Here is a 17,308-nt window from a genome sequence, read left to right on the forward strand (position 1 = left end):
AGTGCATACCGCTCCTGTGTGTCCGGGTGCAGACTAGCGGAACCGCACTGTGAAAATGCCGAGCGGTGCCGCCCCGCGCCTATCTGTCTCGGGCTTCAGTGTGGGATAAACATGAGTGTCTTGGAAAAAGTAGCATTTTGCTGCGCATATCGCTCACCATTTATTTTTATGAGGCTGAACTGACATGCCAGAAAAATAGTGTAGCGGAAAGTAAAGCAGCGGCAGAATTTTAGAATGGCAAAATATCGCTATCTCAGCTGAGATATTTTCCCGCAGTGCCAATCAGATGGGTGGTTTGGGATTGCATGATACATTTAATATACTCCATCACACACATAAGTAACAAGAAGACAATTAATCCCAAATTACATTCAAAACATTTTGGCCTGGTTTTATTTGGTGCCTGTAGGTTTAATACAGTTCTTGATATTTAATTCTGTAAGAACAGAAAGTTAAGGGGGAAAAATGAAGCTTTCAGAAACATAAGACAATTTTATCAAAAGCATAACGAAGGGATGCACTACTAAATTAACACCTCTTTCATTGTCATTTTATTTAAAATGTAATGAACAGAGTGAAGCAATATATGTATATTTCAATGTTGTAACCTTTAAATAAGCGCACTATTGTGTGGAGTAGTGGTTAGGGCTCTGGACTCTTGAAAAATCCCAGGTGGGGGACACTGTTGCTGTACTCTTGAGCAAGGTACTTTACCTAGATTGCTTCAGTAAAAACCCAACTGTATAAATGGGTACTTGTATGTAAAAAATAATGTAATTGTATGTAAAAAATAATGTGATATCTTGTAACAATTGTAAGTCGTCCTGAATAAGGGCATCTGCTAAGAAATAAATAATATAATGATGGGAAACATATTCTTGTACAGAACAATGATTCTCCTGTTTCTTTCCTGGTCCACGAATAATATTTTCTTTAATAAATTAACTGCATATACTGGACTTATACTGCTAAACGGCATATAATTTAGTTTGAAATTATTCCACTTCTGTTTCATCATCACTGGAACTCCAGTCCATAGTTTGTGGCCAGTTTGGCTGTATTGTTAGGGGCATGACTTACTTTGGAAACCGCCACCGCATACGCTGTGTCCTCCAATTTTGCAGTATCATCCCTCACCGCTCCCCGCTAGCGGTGCCGCACCGCTCATGTGTGTCCCAGGCTTTACAGCTACGGCCTTTTCCCAATATGGCCAACTTCCGGTTCTGTATAACCATTGAGTCGGCACATCCCTGTGAAGGCGTACCACCAACCTTAGAGCCCTTACTGGTCAGGAGGTAGGTTTGCATCTCAGATTCCTTCTCTCCCGTTCACACGCACTCAACAATATTTTTATCACAATATGTGTAAGTGGTTCTCTAGAAATATATAAAAAAAATTCTATATAGTGCTTTGTATCTTGCAATACCACCGCTGGCCTACCTCCACTACAGTATATCCCATGGCAGGGATGTACATTAAAGGTAATAAAGGTGGGGAACTATTCTATTTGGTGGTTGACTGTTGACCAGGCTCCAAAACATCTGTTTTTGTGTGTTATTTGAAGCTATTTCTTACAGAAGCTACAGGCGCAGACAAAAGTATTTTCAGTTTTGAACAAAGAAGACTACGCAGTGATCTGATTCAAGCAGTCAAAATTCTAAAAGGTCGAGTTCGAGTCCACGCTATTCCTTTGTCGACCGAGGATGGGAGCTTCCAGGGGGCGGCGCTCAATTGGCCGAGCGCCGCCCTGGGGGGAGGGAGGGTTAGGTCGGCCAGGGTGTCCTCGGCTCACCACGCACCACCCTGTAGTCTGGCCGGGCGCCTGCGGGCTTGCCTGTAAGCTGCCCGAGAGCTGCATTGTCCTTCGACGCTGTAGCTCTTGGGTGGCTGCATGGTGAGTCCGCAGTGTGAAAAAAAGCGGTCGGCTGACAGCACACGCTTCAGAGGACAGCGTGTGTTCGTCTTCGCCCTCCCGAGTCAGCACAGGGGTGGTAGCAGTTAGCTGAGCATAATAAAATAATTGGCGATTCCAAATTGGGAGAAAATAATAAAAATAACTGGCAACGACTAAATTAGAAAAACAAAATTCTAAAAGGTATTGACAATGTTGACCCAAGGGACTTTTTTGACCTGAAAAAAGAAACAAGGACCAGGGGTCACAAATTGAGATTAGATAAAGGAGCATTCAGAACAGAAAATAGGAGGCACTTTTTTACACTGGGAATTGTGGCAGTTTGGAACCAACTCCCCAGTAATGTTGTTGAAGCCGACACCCTGGGATCCTTCAAGAAGATGCTGGATGAGATTCTGGGATCAATAAGCTACTAACAGCCAAACGAGCAAGATGGGCCGAATGGCCTCCTCTCGTTTGTAAACTTGTTCTTATGTTCTTATTTGGGCAGTTCCAAAAAATGAGAATAAATACTGTACATACAGTACATAATCATCACGTGCTGAAAAATAAATTGGACATCTGTGATTAAAAAAGTAACAAAAATGGTTAAAACTAAAGAGTACAGCAACAATCTCAAAATGGCAGTGATACACTAAAGGAAAAAAGAGAAACTACCAGAAAAATAGCAGGAAGAATGTTTACCAAAAAGCACTGTGTGGGCTATTATTGACAAACACAGGAGAGCAGGAACTCCTGCATTTTTTTTTTAGAGTGGGTAAGAGCTGCAATTATTATGTTTTTTTTTTGCTACTGCTGAATAAACACACATGACATACATAATTAATTAAATGGCTCACAAAAGGTGCTAGGATCTTTGGAACCCACTTATTGTGTGTTGGCAATTAACATACACACCTTATAATATTTACTTAATACAGTTCTGCAGCTGTAGCCAGGACAGATGCTAATTTGTTTGGAGGATTTCCAGGGTCAGTTCAGAGCACAGCTTCATGTCAGAAGGTTCAAGTTGGGAGTCCTAAAAAGCACCCTTTTCTGCTATAATTGCATGCATGATGGCTATAGAAAAACTGACAGCTGCAATACTAGCACTGGAAGTCATAAATACCCACCTGCTTTTACAGGTACTGGCACTGGCAGAACACTTTACTCTCAGCTTCATACTACCATCTGGTCTTGGGTCTACCACTGAATGTGAAGTGATTCTGTAGTAAGGCTGTAGTCGATCATCCAGAATAAAAAAGAAATGGGACAAGATGGTAAAGGAATAAGATAAATAATGGAAACCTCTTTGAAAGACAAATGTCAACATAGTACTTTCTTAGCTGTAGAACTGAATCAAAAGCGATAGGTTTCTAAAACACGAGGGCTTTATAGCTATTAAGCTCCAGCTCTCTAAAACTGTTTTAACGCAAACATTTGTTTACATTTTTTGTACCTTTTTTAGTTAACTTTTAATGATTTTTTTTTTTTATAATTAGCATCCTAACATGTAACACTTGTGTTTATTTTGTAGTACCCTGATTAGAGGGCTTTACTATCTGGTATTTGACCATGTTGAGAAGGTAATGTGAGATGCAGGTTTTATTGTAAATGGAAACTGTCAAACAGTGGCCCTATTGTTATTGTAAACATTTTAAAGATTTTAAATGTCTCTTTTTATAAAGCTAGATATTCTGTTCCATATTTTTGTGGTCAATTACTGCATAGTAGTGCCCTGTAATGCAGCGTCATGATTGGGGGTTGAAAGTTCTGAGGTTTCTAATGTTTGCAAGTGGTTAGTTAAGGGTTATAACCTGTAGTGACTTATCATTTTCTGGTGAAGCACAGGCCCCTTATCATATCTTTAACCCTGTCGATCATATCGGTGAAATGGGTTTCAGTTTGTTTAAAAGTATTCTAAAGGTAACAGTACTATGTAATAGTTGATAACTAACATTAACCAACCATTAATGAACATTAATCATGTTAGTAAGTTACAGCAGTTCTTAACAGCTAAAAGCACTGTGACCTGTAGAAATGTGTGGTCAAGACAAGAGAAAGCTTAATAGGAGGCCTTACATTTGTCTAATTACACCAAATATTTACTTGATTTAAAAGTTTTTGCAAAACATTAGTTTTTTGTACAGTTTTGCATATATTCTCTCTTTTATAGGCCTTCTCGACTCTACCTTGTCACGACTTCAGCTACTCCAAAACTCTGCTGCGTGCCTCCTAACTCATACCAAACTAAGACAACACATTAGACCTGTCTTGGCTTCCTTACATTGGCTGCCTGTAAAGCAGATCATTTATTTTAAGGTCCTTCTTCTGACATATAAGGCTTGTAGGGAACTTACATTCGTGAGCTGGTGACGTCGTACACTTCGAGTCGCTCTCTGCGTTCCTTCAACTCTGGTCTGCTTTCTGTTACATCCTTCTGCCTTGTCTCTATGGGTGCAAGAGCTTTTTTAAATTATGCACCCTGACTCTGGAACTCACTCCTTATTATTGATTGTACAGTGCTTTGTGATAACTCTGTTGTGAAAGGCACTATAAAAACCTATTGTATTGTATATAGAAGAACTAGATCTTCTGTCTTGTCCATCGTAACTGAAACTGACTTCTGTTATATATAACAAAATACAAGTCACATATAGTTGTGTTATACAAGGGATATACACAAACGTCTGTGCTACATATTTGTGTCCAATGAATGTACAATACATACCACTGATCCGGAGTGGTTGTCATAAAATTATTTTAGGTATCCATTATTAGTATGTCAGAACCAACAAGTAGGGGAAGTTTTGACTGTGTTACACAAATACAAGATTTTCTCCTTTATGGTAATACATCAGCACATTTGATGACATGCAAGTGAATGCAAATGTCATACTAGGCATTCTCTCATTGTTTTGTCCTTGCCTGAAAATAGCACAATTTGAAAGCTGGGGAGGGTAGCTTATTCATTACTCACAAATGAGTTCATAGGTCATTTCAGTTTGACTTTGTCTTTTAACCCTTTTTTTTAAAAAAGGAACTATATAATTCACTCGGCCTCCATATTTGCACAAACAATTACAAGCTGGTCAGTTCTGCATTACTCTAGCCAAAGTGCTGTAGTCAACTGCTTTAACAGGCTATATTTATAGATCCTTAGAAGTCTGTCATGGCTTATACTTGCTTTGTGGTGCAGCCAACTGAATAGATTTTAGAAAGTTAATGTAAGGTTTTATATAAATTGTAATAATTTTATGTACCCCTTTAAATGGCACAGACGTGAGAAATCATTGAGGCTCTGTCTCTGTAGCTTTGCACGCAGCCATACGTTGCCTGCATATCAAAGAACAGTTGTGATCCCGGGCGGATGACCCTTGTTTATGCATGAGTTGTTTCTACTTAAAATGCTGATTTTAATCAGAAGTGCGACCAAAATCTAATCCACAAAACTTCAGCTAAAGGAGTCGTCACAGGGCGCCGTCTTTTACTTTTCATTGGTGAAAAGTAGAAGATTGCCACTACCTGTGGGATGTAACCTGCCCTGTATATTAATGTCTGTAAGCTGTATCTCGTTACTCAGAGTTGTTTGGAATCCTTCCACCTTCCCAAGACCTGTAGGATTAATAATATAGTTGGGGTTGGGGGGTCAAGCATCATACAAATCTGAACCACTGATGTTACTGGTAATTTCCTCTTTTGAGAATGGTTTTATAATTAAATACAGACTTTCAGTGGGTCTGCTTTTCACCACATAACATAAAAATAATTTCTTGTTGATTTCCACTTACTTGCAGATCTCATTGAGCTTTACCAATATAACATGCTTTTTACTTTACTCTGTAAGCCCCATCTGCTTCAAGTTTTCATATTCATACTTTTTAAGGCAGGGAAGTCATCTTCACACAACTAGCACAAGCTTGAGTTCAGCATCCTGTAGTGAAAACATCCAGTATGAGACATCTAGCAAAATCCAAGTGTTAGAATCGTTAGGGATACTCTTCTCTCCATGTATATTGGTTGCCTCATATAGTTATGGCTTTTAAATGCCTAGAGTCTGTGACATTCTGCTGTAACATGCTTATTATTATTATTATTTATTTCTTAGCAGAAGCCCTTATCTAGGGTGACTTACAATTGTTACAAGATATCACATTATTTTTACATACAATTACCCATTTATACAGTTGGGTTTTTACTGGAGCAATCTAGGTAAAGTACCTTGCTCAAGAGTACAACAGCAATATCCCCCACCTGGGATTGAACCCACAACCCTCTGGTCAAGAGTCCAGAGCCCTAACCACTACTCCACACTGCTGCTTATTGCGAGATACAGACTTACGAAAGTCAATAGATAAATACCTTGGACCCAATGCCTTTTTCAGTCATGTGGAAATGTATTAGAACACTTCAAAATTTGTCATTTCTATCCTTTATATGCCTAACTGCATACAAACCTCTGGGTGCGAGAATTTAAATTTTCAGACAATGATCGTGATATAGAAACAATAGGCACTTATGTGTTAAAATGTTAGACCACCTTGTGCTTTTAATTAGCTTTCTAAAAAGTCTCATTAATTTTACCATTTGTGGCAATGCGTTCCTTTTTTCTTACCATTTTAAACGAATTGCATGTGTGGCCTATAAAAATCATCAATCTCGAACTGTCCAAGATTTTCAATTACAGTGGTTTGATTTCATATGCACAACAAATCAAAACTACAGAAACAATGGGGTGTGCTAATAAATGTACACACTACTGTATAATGGCATGATTAGTTAATACTTAATAGAAAAGAATAAAAATATACATCAACTGACTTATGAGTTGTTAAATGATACTAGTATTTGGCAGATACCTGGTATTCTTTAGGATGGCGCTCCAAAGAATATCGGGTTATAGCTAGTCATTGTATCTATCTTGCTCTTAATTAATTGTGATTCTTGAAATGTATTTTTGTTTACGACTGTAAGTCGCCCTGGATAAGGGAGTCTGCTAAGAAATAAATAATAATAATAATAATAATAATAATAATAATAATAATATTAGTCAACTCTCCTTAACAGATTAGAATACAGTGTCTGCAATGATGACTGCCAAGACTGATTAGATATGGGCAATACATTGTACAGCCCTACTCCAATTGTTATCAGTTCCTTGGAAATGGATAATATGTTGGGACACCTCTGCAATCGTGAGATGACTTGCACACAGTTTGCCTATTAACAAAAGGAAATATTGAATGGAGAGTAGTATTACTACATGTCATACACTACAATAGCATTCTGTACTTTTCAACCTTCTCAACAACCAATTTAAAACCCAAATCATATTCTACATGCCATAATTTAAAATCTGCCAAAAATAATTTGACTGTGTTGGTTCTCTATAAGGCAGATGGTGTTAAAAGGAAATTAAAATTGTATGCGCACTGCTCTGAGAGCTGGGTTTCATTTAGACAAGCTCTATTAAAGATAACATACAAGTACAAATCCCTGGTAATTCAAATGTAATCATTTTCTTGAAATGTTATTTTGTTCCATTGCACGTTGTATATTCTAAATTAGCATACAGACCTATAATACAACTTTGTGTTTTAGCAGACTGTTGACTGTTAGTCAAGTAGACAAACAATTTGGATAACGCCAAATTAAGTAGTAATCCATTAGACTCGGTGCAAACTTGCAACCATGCAGTCTAAAAGAGAGTGTCTCAACTATAACAAACCTGCAGTGGTCAGAATCTGTAGCATCAGTGAATCAACATTGCCCAACAGGTCGGTCGGATTGTCACATGGTCATTCTGGTTTGCTTTACATACAGGGTTCTTCCTGCGACTGGTACAAAGCATATTTTGGACTGGAAATGTGTACTTTATGTACTCTTTGCTTTTTAGTTTTAATGAAGTATGAAGCCATATTTTTGGGACCCTGCAAGTGGTCATTTTGGGCTACCCTACCCTACCTAAGTTAACATTAGGAAATTGTACTGCAAGTTAAATGGAAACCAGTCAGAAGAGTGTTTGCAATCAAACATAATTATACTGTAAAGAAGCCTTCAAAGAGTATGTTAGGTTTTTTTTATTTGTAAGACAACATTTATATGTAAAAAAAAAAAACATTTGTAAGAAAAGCTATCATTTGCAAAACGCCATTAAATTGGATGCTGTCAATTTTAAATGCCATCTGTACTTCTGAAGGTAAGATTTACTTGAGTGATTCTTTTATCTTGCTGATTTCAGCTTTTCTTGGTATACTGGGCCCTCTTTGTTCTTTTTGTAGAATGGCAAAATCAGAGCTGGAAAAAGTGACACGAAGTCTCAGCAAAACATTTTACTTCAAAGCTTTTCTTAAAAATTCTAAACACACTACTATGTCATTCTCACCATAAATGTTATCTCTTCCTTCGATTTACTTTCACAGACCACTCCAGTGAATACATAGAAATGTCACTATGTTCCTTGGAGATTTATGAGACATTTTAAAGTTTTGACAGAGACATCTCCTTAGGATTTGGTCACATTTTCTTTATTCGCTGGTTTAATATACAGTTGCAATGTTCTATTGGCTTACAGATTACAGTGAAAGTGTGCAGCAGAACCCTATTTGTATCAAGCCATTGTAAGATTCCTCCTGTTATACCTAATTTCCTCAGTCAGGTTATATCTATAGCTACGGCGAAAAGTTTTGCATCACCCTATAGAATTAACTCATTTTGCATGAAGTCGAATGAAACCTGCTGAATAATGTTACATTAACATATTGAATTACATACCGCTTTGTAGTTTTCCATACAAATAATGCAAAAACTGACAAAAGATGAAACATTTGACATTTCAAAATCTAACATGAAATACTGTCGCACTGATTTCAGAGCACTTTTAACTTGTGGCTGAAGAATTGAAGTTTACGTTTGTGAGATCTAGTGCAGTGTTCTTTATGGACCATACTGGGGCAGCAGTGTGGAGTAGTGGTTAGGGCTCTGGACACTTGGCCAGAGGGTTGTGGGTTCAATTCCAGGTTGGGGACACTGCTGCTGTACCCTTGAGCAAGGTACTTTACCTAGATTGCTCCAGTAATAACCCAACTGTATAAATGGGTAATTGTATGTAAAAAAAAAAATTATAATTATTATTATTATTATTTATAAAAATAATAATAATGTGGTATCTGTATAATGTGAAATACTGTATAATGTGATATTTTGTAACAATTGTAAGTTGCCCTGGATAAGGGCGTCAGCTAAAAAATAAATAATAATGAATAATAATACTGTGGGACAATGAACCAAAAGGAATTGTCATTAATATATATATATATAACACATTTTGTGCACCATCCTAGGCATTGTTACTTTACATTAGTTGTCAGTTAAGTTTGGAATAGGTATGTCCATCACCTATAAGGTGCTTGTGGCCCTCAGCCCTTCTATTTATGCACTGTTATTTCCAAGTCAGGCTTTCAGATCCCAGAGCACCGATTTGTTGTCTGTCCACAAACAGTGTTTCACTTGTAATGCTGCTTGTTAATAGAATTTCAGCACACTATGCATTGCTATGTACTGTATGTGTAAATTGTATTGTAATCAGGATAGAACGATGCCTGGATCAATGTCTGTTTGGCAAGAGGCAGGTCAATTTATGTGTCTGGACAGGCAATGTGCCAAGCTGTTGATGTTTTGTCATTGGAAGTGATTGAATAACTATTCTGAAGCAGAAATTAAATCAGTATTTCATTAAAAGCTGTATTTTAATTCATCTAGGAGACTGCAGGCTGTGTTTTAACATTGTCCTTATCTTAAATGCATCTGAACAATGCATGCTATCTTTGGGGTGATCTGCTAGGAAATAGGAAAAACAGAATATGTTTTGTAGATTATACAGTGTTAGCGATCCCTAAGGGAATTGATTGAATGTCATATTTTAAAGACGTATGCATAGGAAAGTATTCTTGCTGATATACACAGGGAGGGAACCACTTAAAGCTTCCTTACCCCTTCCTTTAAATGTGTGTTTTTGTTGCAAGAAATAAGGATTAAACCTGTTAAAATGGTTGAAATCTAGCATTTTTCTAACAATATTGTACCTTTTATATATTCGATCTTCCAACAGTTCCTTATAGACAGCTTATAGAGTAAGATTGATTTCCATTAAACGAGAATAGGTGTTAAAACTTCATGCTGATTTGAACTCGGCTCTCGCCAAGATAAGCACCAACTAAGATGTAGCTTTACAGTAAAGTAATGTGATCCATATGTGTCTCCATCCATTTGCGCTTCCTTCCATATGATGATGTAGATATCCTTCTGTCTGGTGTTGATTAGTAAACACAGAGACTTACTTGACTAAGTCTGACTACAAGATCCACAGAGACACAAGGGATCTGTTTTATAATCGGGTACTGTACATTACTAAAGAGTATATTGCACAGCAATTGAATGTTCTGTATCAATTAGATAAGTAAAGATTTATATTACAGTGGCACCTGTATTTAAGAATTTCAAGTAAAGCAGGTGGAACTGGTAGACGATGTATAGTTTAGGGGTTGAAACACATTTGAATAATTCATTATTGTATATGTATGTGTTCTTACTTTACACCCACCTCTATCATTTATAATGGGTGCAGAAAGTAAATCAAAACATTATTTGAACTGTTGGATCCCACGATGGCCATGCTCTGACCACACAGTTGACGTTTGTAGGCATCCAACATATAGTTAGGAGCACTCCAGCTTACATTTATGACACAGCTTGGGAAAACTGACCCTATATAATGTGTTATTTTAATAGGCATCAGGTGCGAAGGTGTTTTACAACTGAGATGGTGGATATTCTTATCCAGCATGTGCAAAGGGGTCCGCATTACCCCTTCTCCAGTAGGCGGCAAGGCAGTCGCAGTGAAGCACCACTCGGTGGTCCGGAGGTGGCAGCCAGAATCAGTGAACCATCTCCCCGGGCCTCTCCAGGACCCAGGCAGGGCCCCACCCAAACACTGTCCAACTTTGGGCAGTGCCCCTTTCTCTGTTTGGGCCCGTAGTCTGAAAATCCATAGTACTTCTAGTGAGCTCCTGCTGCCCAGAGTTGGTCTCTGTTGAACCGGTGTGTGGAGTCCAGTCGGTACTGGAGGCACCAGGTGTGTGGTCTGGGGACGTCCAATGTAGCATCCGGGGGTTGGCCGAACAGCAGCCCGGCTGGGTTCCAGAGTTCCCAACTGAGCGTCAGGAGTGTTGGGGTGAATTCATATACCGCTGTGTTACAGGCCATGGGACCCCCTCTGCAGTGCTGGATGTGAAAGTCATAGGACTGGACATGCTCGATCCACCACACCTCTGGTTCTCAGAAGTTCAGCAGCCACTGGAGTGCTGTGTGGTCAGAGTGGAGGATGAAGTGCAGTCTGCAGAGGTAGGGGTGGAAATGGCGCACTGGCACTGACACTTCCACTGCAAGTAGCTCTCACCTGGTCACACAGTAGCACCACTCTGTCTTGTTCAAGGACCGGTTGTAGTAGGCGACTGCCCTGATCCCTTTGTGTCAAGGATGAACAGCAAACCAGGGGTGGGCAGCATCAGCACTGGTGCCTGCGTTAGCGCCTCCTGCAGGGTAGTAAAGGTGTTCTGGCAGGCCACGGTTCAGATGGAACCCCCTTTTCACAGGTGGGTGCGGCCAGCTTCTGGCTTGGTTGCAAAGATATTTTTAAACTCCAGCAACAACAGCTGGGCCTACTGAAACAATAAAACACATGATAAAATAGGCTATTTTTATATATTTACATTTCTTTAGGTCTTATTTACTTCTTATGGTCATACATGCACACATTTCCAGACTGAATCATTTGCTTCGTTGGTCTAAAAGCTGGTGCTGTTTTTAACAACAGCCTTGATAGTCAGAATTCGATCCAGAATGTCTGTAGACAGTTTCTTACATTTGTTTTTACAAAGTTCATCTGAGAAAGAACTTGTTCTAATCCTGCAGTAGTGTGGCAGTATTCATCAGCCACCAGATCCTGTCTAGAATCCGCCAAGTCAGTCATATGGTACTGCATATATTCAGTTTCTAGACTATCCAGCATACTTCCAAGAACAATCTGTGGGAAAAACATTGCAAGCTGGATGATGTCTCCCACGCTCACTGTGCTTTGGCTACTTTGTACTTGGTTGAAGAATGCTTACTAATTTCAGAACAGTATTGTTAATTGGAATTCTTCTTTTGATACTTTTCACTAGCATCACATAAGGTGTAGGTATATGTCATTCGAGCTGATTTGGAAAGCAGCAATGCAATACAAAATATACCATCTTTTATTTCAATCCAAAATCACAGTCATTTTTTGTTATATGACCACCTTCCGGCGCCTCCTCAAGACTCACCTCTTCAGACAGCACCTGTAGAACTCCTCTTTTTTCCCTCTGGACACTTATCACTCTTCCTATTTTACTGCATTTAATCCTGTACCTTAGACTACTGTAATCTGTCAAGTGTTATTTAATCTGTAGTATTTTGTATTTAATTATATCCTGATGTAACTATCACTGACACTGTTATCTGCTCCGTTATTGAATCGTATTTTGTCATATACTTTGTACTTGCTAGAACCAAAGTCATTGCATTTATCTTGCTCTTAATTGTATTATTACTTGTACTGTGATTCTTGAAATGTATTTTTGTTTACGACTGTAAGTCGCCCTGAATAAGGGCATCTGCTAATAAATAAATAAATAAATAAATAAATAAATAAATAAATAAATAAAAATAATAATGGACGCGAGCGTCAAGTCCCTCCGGTGACTAGGCACTGGCTTCATCTGGAATAGGGCCTCCGACCTCTGCAAGGCCGCCCTGGGGGGTTAGCTGGTTCCCCTAGGGGGCCCGGCGTGAGGGTCGGTCCCCTTGGAAAGCTGAGGATCCCCCTCTGACGATCCAGGCTGCCGCTGGCCCTCTGCAGGAAGTCTAGACCCAGGATACAGGGGGTCTTCCAGGCAGGCTTGCAGATCTCTTCTGGCCCTCTGGAGGACGTCCGGCCTCACCAGGGTCATGTTGGAGCCTGTGTCTACCAGAGCTGCACAGGGAACCCCCTTGATGCGGAATGGAATGTGCAGAAAGTCCATCGCAGTGTAGGACTGTAGCGGGTTACAGGAGCGTTGCCAGCTGCTTCTGGGGGGCGGGCCTCTACCCCCCCGTCTGTGGTGTTGGGCCCTACTGCGGTGCGACCGCCGGTTGTTGCACGAGGCGGCCGGTGAGTCATCAAGGGGCATGGGGGTTTCCCTTCATGCAGGCCCGGGGTTGTTTCCATATGGTTTCTGGGCACTCTGGGGAAGCGGCAATTGATGTTGCTGATGGGCATTGGGCACTGAGGTGGATGGCCGGGGGTTTGGAGAGAAATAGCTCAAGAGATTCATATGGCATAAGCAGTTACATGGGGCTCAGAGCAGGCTTAAACAGACACTTAAATGAACCGCCCCTGATCCATAACATTAATATACTGTCAAATACAGAGTTCAACTCTGCCAACAATGTGTTCACGGCATACATAAAAAAATAAATTAAAAAAAACTTGAGAAGACAGGGCTCTGACAAAACATAGCTATTAATAGGGTTACCATGTGGCTCCAGATTAACCGGACGCTGAGAGACAGAACAGGATTTCAAACTTGCCCCTAAATTGAAATAAATGAATATGTAAATGAGCCATCCTTAGCTACAATTAATAATGGTGCTTAAATACCCGCATGCGCGTCAAATAATTGTATTATACTAAGAATGAATTGCAGACAGTTGCTATTTTTTTCTGTTTGTTAAAATTCAATCGCCCATATTATTCTGCAAATACAATCAAAGCATCATCATCTCGTTGCTCTATCGATAGATTAGCTATTCGTTCATTAAGATCTGATCAGAAGCATCTGATCAATGTAACTTGTTTGCTGTCCCCAAGCAATTCTACCACAGCAGGATTAATCTCAGCAAAGGTGGAGCTCATTTATACGTGAATTACTTTCAGTTTAGGGGGAATTTTGAAATCCCGGTCAGTCTCAAAGCGTCCGGTTAATCTGGAGCCATATGGTAACCCTATATTAACTCACTTTAAACAAAAATAACACTTTAGTATATCTATTAGAATGTCATAGTTAATGCTTTACTACAGTTGTAAATGGAAAACAGGAACTATTTTATGAAGCAGAATGTTATTTACACATTTGTCTAATTTAAAATCACTTTTAAACATATGACATGTAAATGGCTATTTTTTACAGTGTGAGCCATTGTATAATAGGAATAATGCAGGTTGTGTGTTGTGCTGGGATATTTCTCGGGTGTTGGATGCACTCGGCCTCGGGTACCCGAGGTGTGATGTTATCCCAGCACAACACATGCCTTGTCATGCATTATTCTTTTAGCGTCAAGTCTCTGCTCTGAGCTCCGGCTTGCAGACCATGGTTCCACACGCATAAACAGCCCTGCACAACAGTCCAGCCACAGGTACACAGTCCCGCCAGTATAGGTGTATTTATTTATTTATTTACTTATTTTTACATTTTGGCACAAATTATGATCCATTGTTTTATGGGTAACACTTTAAAATAATGGCGGAATACAACAATGACACCTGAATATCTTATGCGCTTCCTCTGAGTTCTGAAATAATTAATTTTGAATTCAGAGCTGTTTAATTACCCGTATTCATTCCATGTTTCTTTGCAACAAATTATGTTGATCACATGTAAGGCATGCATTTATTGTGAGAAGTGATATTGTGAGAAGTGTTAATTCATGCACCGTTTTGTCTACTGAAGTGGAGCGCTGGTCTAGTAAGAAGGCAGTGGCTTTATAGATATATATATATATATGGGAGGAGTTTTGAAAACAGCTGACCTGCAGAGGTAGAAACAGTGTGGTGGGGAGGCACTTTGTTACAGTTCTAGGGTAAAAAATAACGAATAAAAAGAATACAGGAAAGCAGTACGGTATTTCAGAAGGCTGTGGGATGTCAGTGAAACAAAACCAAGGTAGGGCACAGCATTGCGTGTCAAAACAAACAAGAAGTCAATCTGTTTCAGTGACTCCATTGTAAAGGTAAACTCATTTTAATGCTATATGTTCGAAACTTAGTGCTGGCTTTCGGTTTAAAATGAAATGTTTACTATTACTTACTATAGACTAGCTTATCTAAGTTGACATAGTGTAAGTAATGTGATTAATTATTGTTCATGAATGAGGCTGTGCAAATCAAAATTGCTATGATGACATTTTGATTTTTGAAGCTAACAAACAGTGCGACAGTTTCTCCAGTTTCTCACGCTGTAAAATAAATAAATAAATAAATACATTGTAGTAAATGTATATGTTCTAAAATGTGGTAATTTTTAAATATAGGTCACTTGTAAGTATGTAACTCGAATATTGTGAAATGGTTACTAAGTATAGGAAATAGTAGTAAAAGGTAATTATCAAAACATAACGTAATGAATGCTGTTTGAAACGTTTTTTTTTTTTTTTTTTTTGCTTTTTAAGGTAAATACTGTATTATTTTTAGCCGACGTACTCGGTGCAAACAAGCTAATTACATAAATGTGTTGGGTTCCCGTTGAAGAAAGCCAGATCAAGAAGGCTGCTTTGTATTGTGTCTTGACAGCCTGTAACCTTGCTGCATCGGATTCACTTCACCCAGAACAAAGCTCTGTCACCGCGACGCTTTGTCCCCTCCTGTCTGCAGAAGAAACCGAACATTTGCGCTGTCTACATTATGCAGAGAAAGAGGCCACACGCTGACGTATCAGGTAACTGATATTCTATCACACAAACAAGTATTGTAGTAATTGATATTTACGTAATATACTGCATTGCACACAGTTTGTTGTGTCTGCTGTGCATCTATTGGTATGCAATTTATTTCACAGATGGCTGTACGGATGATGTGTGTTTCATGAAATAAGTATTACTATCCTGTAAAATCAGAGATAGAGACCTTTTAAATTATAGCACAGATTTACAGAGCTGCATTTATAAAATATATATACTTGTTTAAATGTGGGTCTTGTCTCTCAGCACTGCCTGTCTACATTGCTACAAGCTATACCCAGTTAATGTTGATTTAACAACAGTATGCATTAACCACTTTCAAGCAATTGTATAGCTTTTTTTTAATGGCAAACATCTGTGTTAAGGAATACATTTTCTTTAACCAGAGTCCTTCTATTTGAACCTTGAGATTAAATTGAATGACAGGATTACTGTAGGTTGCTTTGAAAATAAAATAACACTTTATGATGAATAAGAACAAAAGCACTATTTGATTTCCTTGGACCTCTTCAGTACAATAGATCTAGCAAAATATTAACAGACATTTTCTTTAAGTAAAATCTCATGAGTAAAGCAGCCTTTGGTAGATTTTGTTAGATGTCAATCATAAAAGGATTTCATTTAAGGACCACTAATGAACCAAAATGATGGCTTTGTGTGTTGGATTATTTAGCATCCCTGTAAGGAGGAAACATTTTAGATACAGGCTTTCAAAACTCATTGATCCAAGACTTTTTTGGTTTCTGAATCATAGAGACTACTTTTAGATGTTGGTTTAATTGCATTGACATTGTTACTGTAAGTTATTTCACATACATAAATGTTTGTTATGATGGCCTTTTCCTGGTACTGAGGCTACTTGCCTACATTTAATATAACTTTATATAGACATGTGATGCAAGTACTGCATTAAAAGCTTTTAAGACATTTTTCAATTTTAAATAGTACACTGACACACTGTTGGGATCAACACATTATTAGGATTGCTTAACATGATCCAGACTAGAAATTATTTGTAGTATAGTTCAGTGGTGTGCAAACTCGGGGGCGCGACTATGACTAAAGGGGCAGTTCCCTTTCAATTCGAAGGCGACAACCAATGACATTACGTATGGGATATGCCTGCCCATTTGGTAGGTATCGCTGAGCTCTCTATACTTGAACTGCCGACAGGCTCCTTCCTGGGATGATGCACTCGGTCCCGCCCACCGAGGGGATAAAACTGTCATCCCAAGGAAGCCATATCTCTTTTTCCTTCTCAAGAGGGTAAGGTAAGACCTCTATGTCTAGCTGAGCGTGTTGATAGAAAAGAGCTTCTCTAGTCGAATCGAGTCGATTGTATTTCCCTTGCATTCGTGCTGAAAGCTGGCTCAAAGCTTTCCCGGAATCAACAACTTTGAAAAGACCAAGCCTTTCGCCTTTCTGTCTTTCAGCGGCCTCCTCGCTTGCGTGGTAGGCCGCTCTTTGTTATCTGTCTGTTGTGTGTGAGCGACTGCCTGTGCAGTCACCCGCAAGTGGTTGTCTATTTCTTTTTGAGAGTACACATTTCCTCCATGGGGCTAGGCCTTGCCGTATCCCCGCTGTTGACTGACTCTTCCAGCCGTGCTCTCCTCCACGGGG

At 39.1% G+C, this 17,308-nt stretch overlaps 1 protein-coding gene across 2 annotated transcripts in view; it reads left to right on the forward strand.

The window, feature by feature from the left end:
* The first annotated feature begins 14,762 nt into the window (after positions 1-14,762).
* The window catches only part of LOC117394297 (E3 ubiquitin-protein ligase RNF152-like), a 28,226-nt gene continuing 25,680 nt past the window's right edge, over positions 14,763-17,308 (forward strand). Inside the window, exons 1-2 of one of the 2 annotated variants that reach the window (XM_033992424.3) lie at positions 14,763-14,962; positions 15,522-15,666. The gene's annotated coding sequence lies outside the window, so the exon portion shown is untranslated. The remainder of the gene's footprint in view (positions 14,963-15,521; positions 15,667-17,308) is intronic. The other variant, XM_033992425.3, reaches the window with a different exon arrangement.

Source organism: Acipenser ruthenus, chromosome 3 (genome assembly GCF_902713425.1).
Source record: "Acipenser ruthenus chromosome 3, fAciRut3.2 maternal haplotype, whole genome shotgun sequence".
NCBI lineage: Eukaryota > Metazoa > Chordata > Actinopteri > Acipenseriformes > Acipenseridae > Acipenser > Acipenser ruthenus.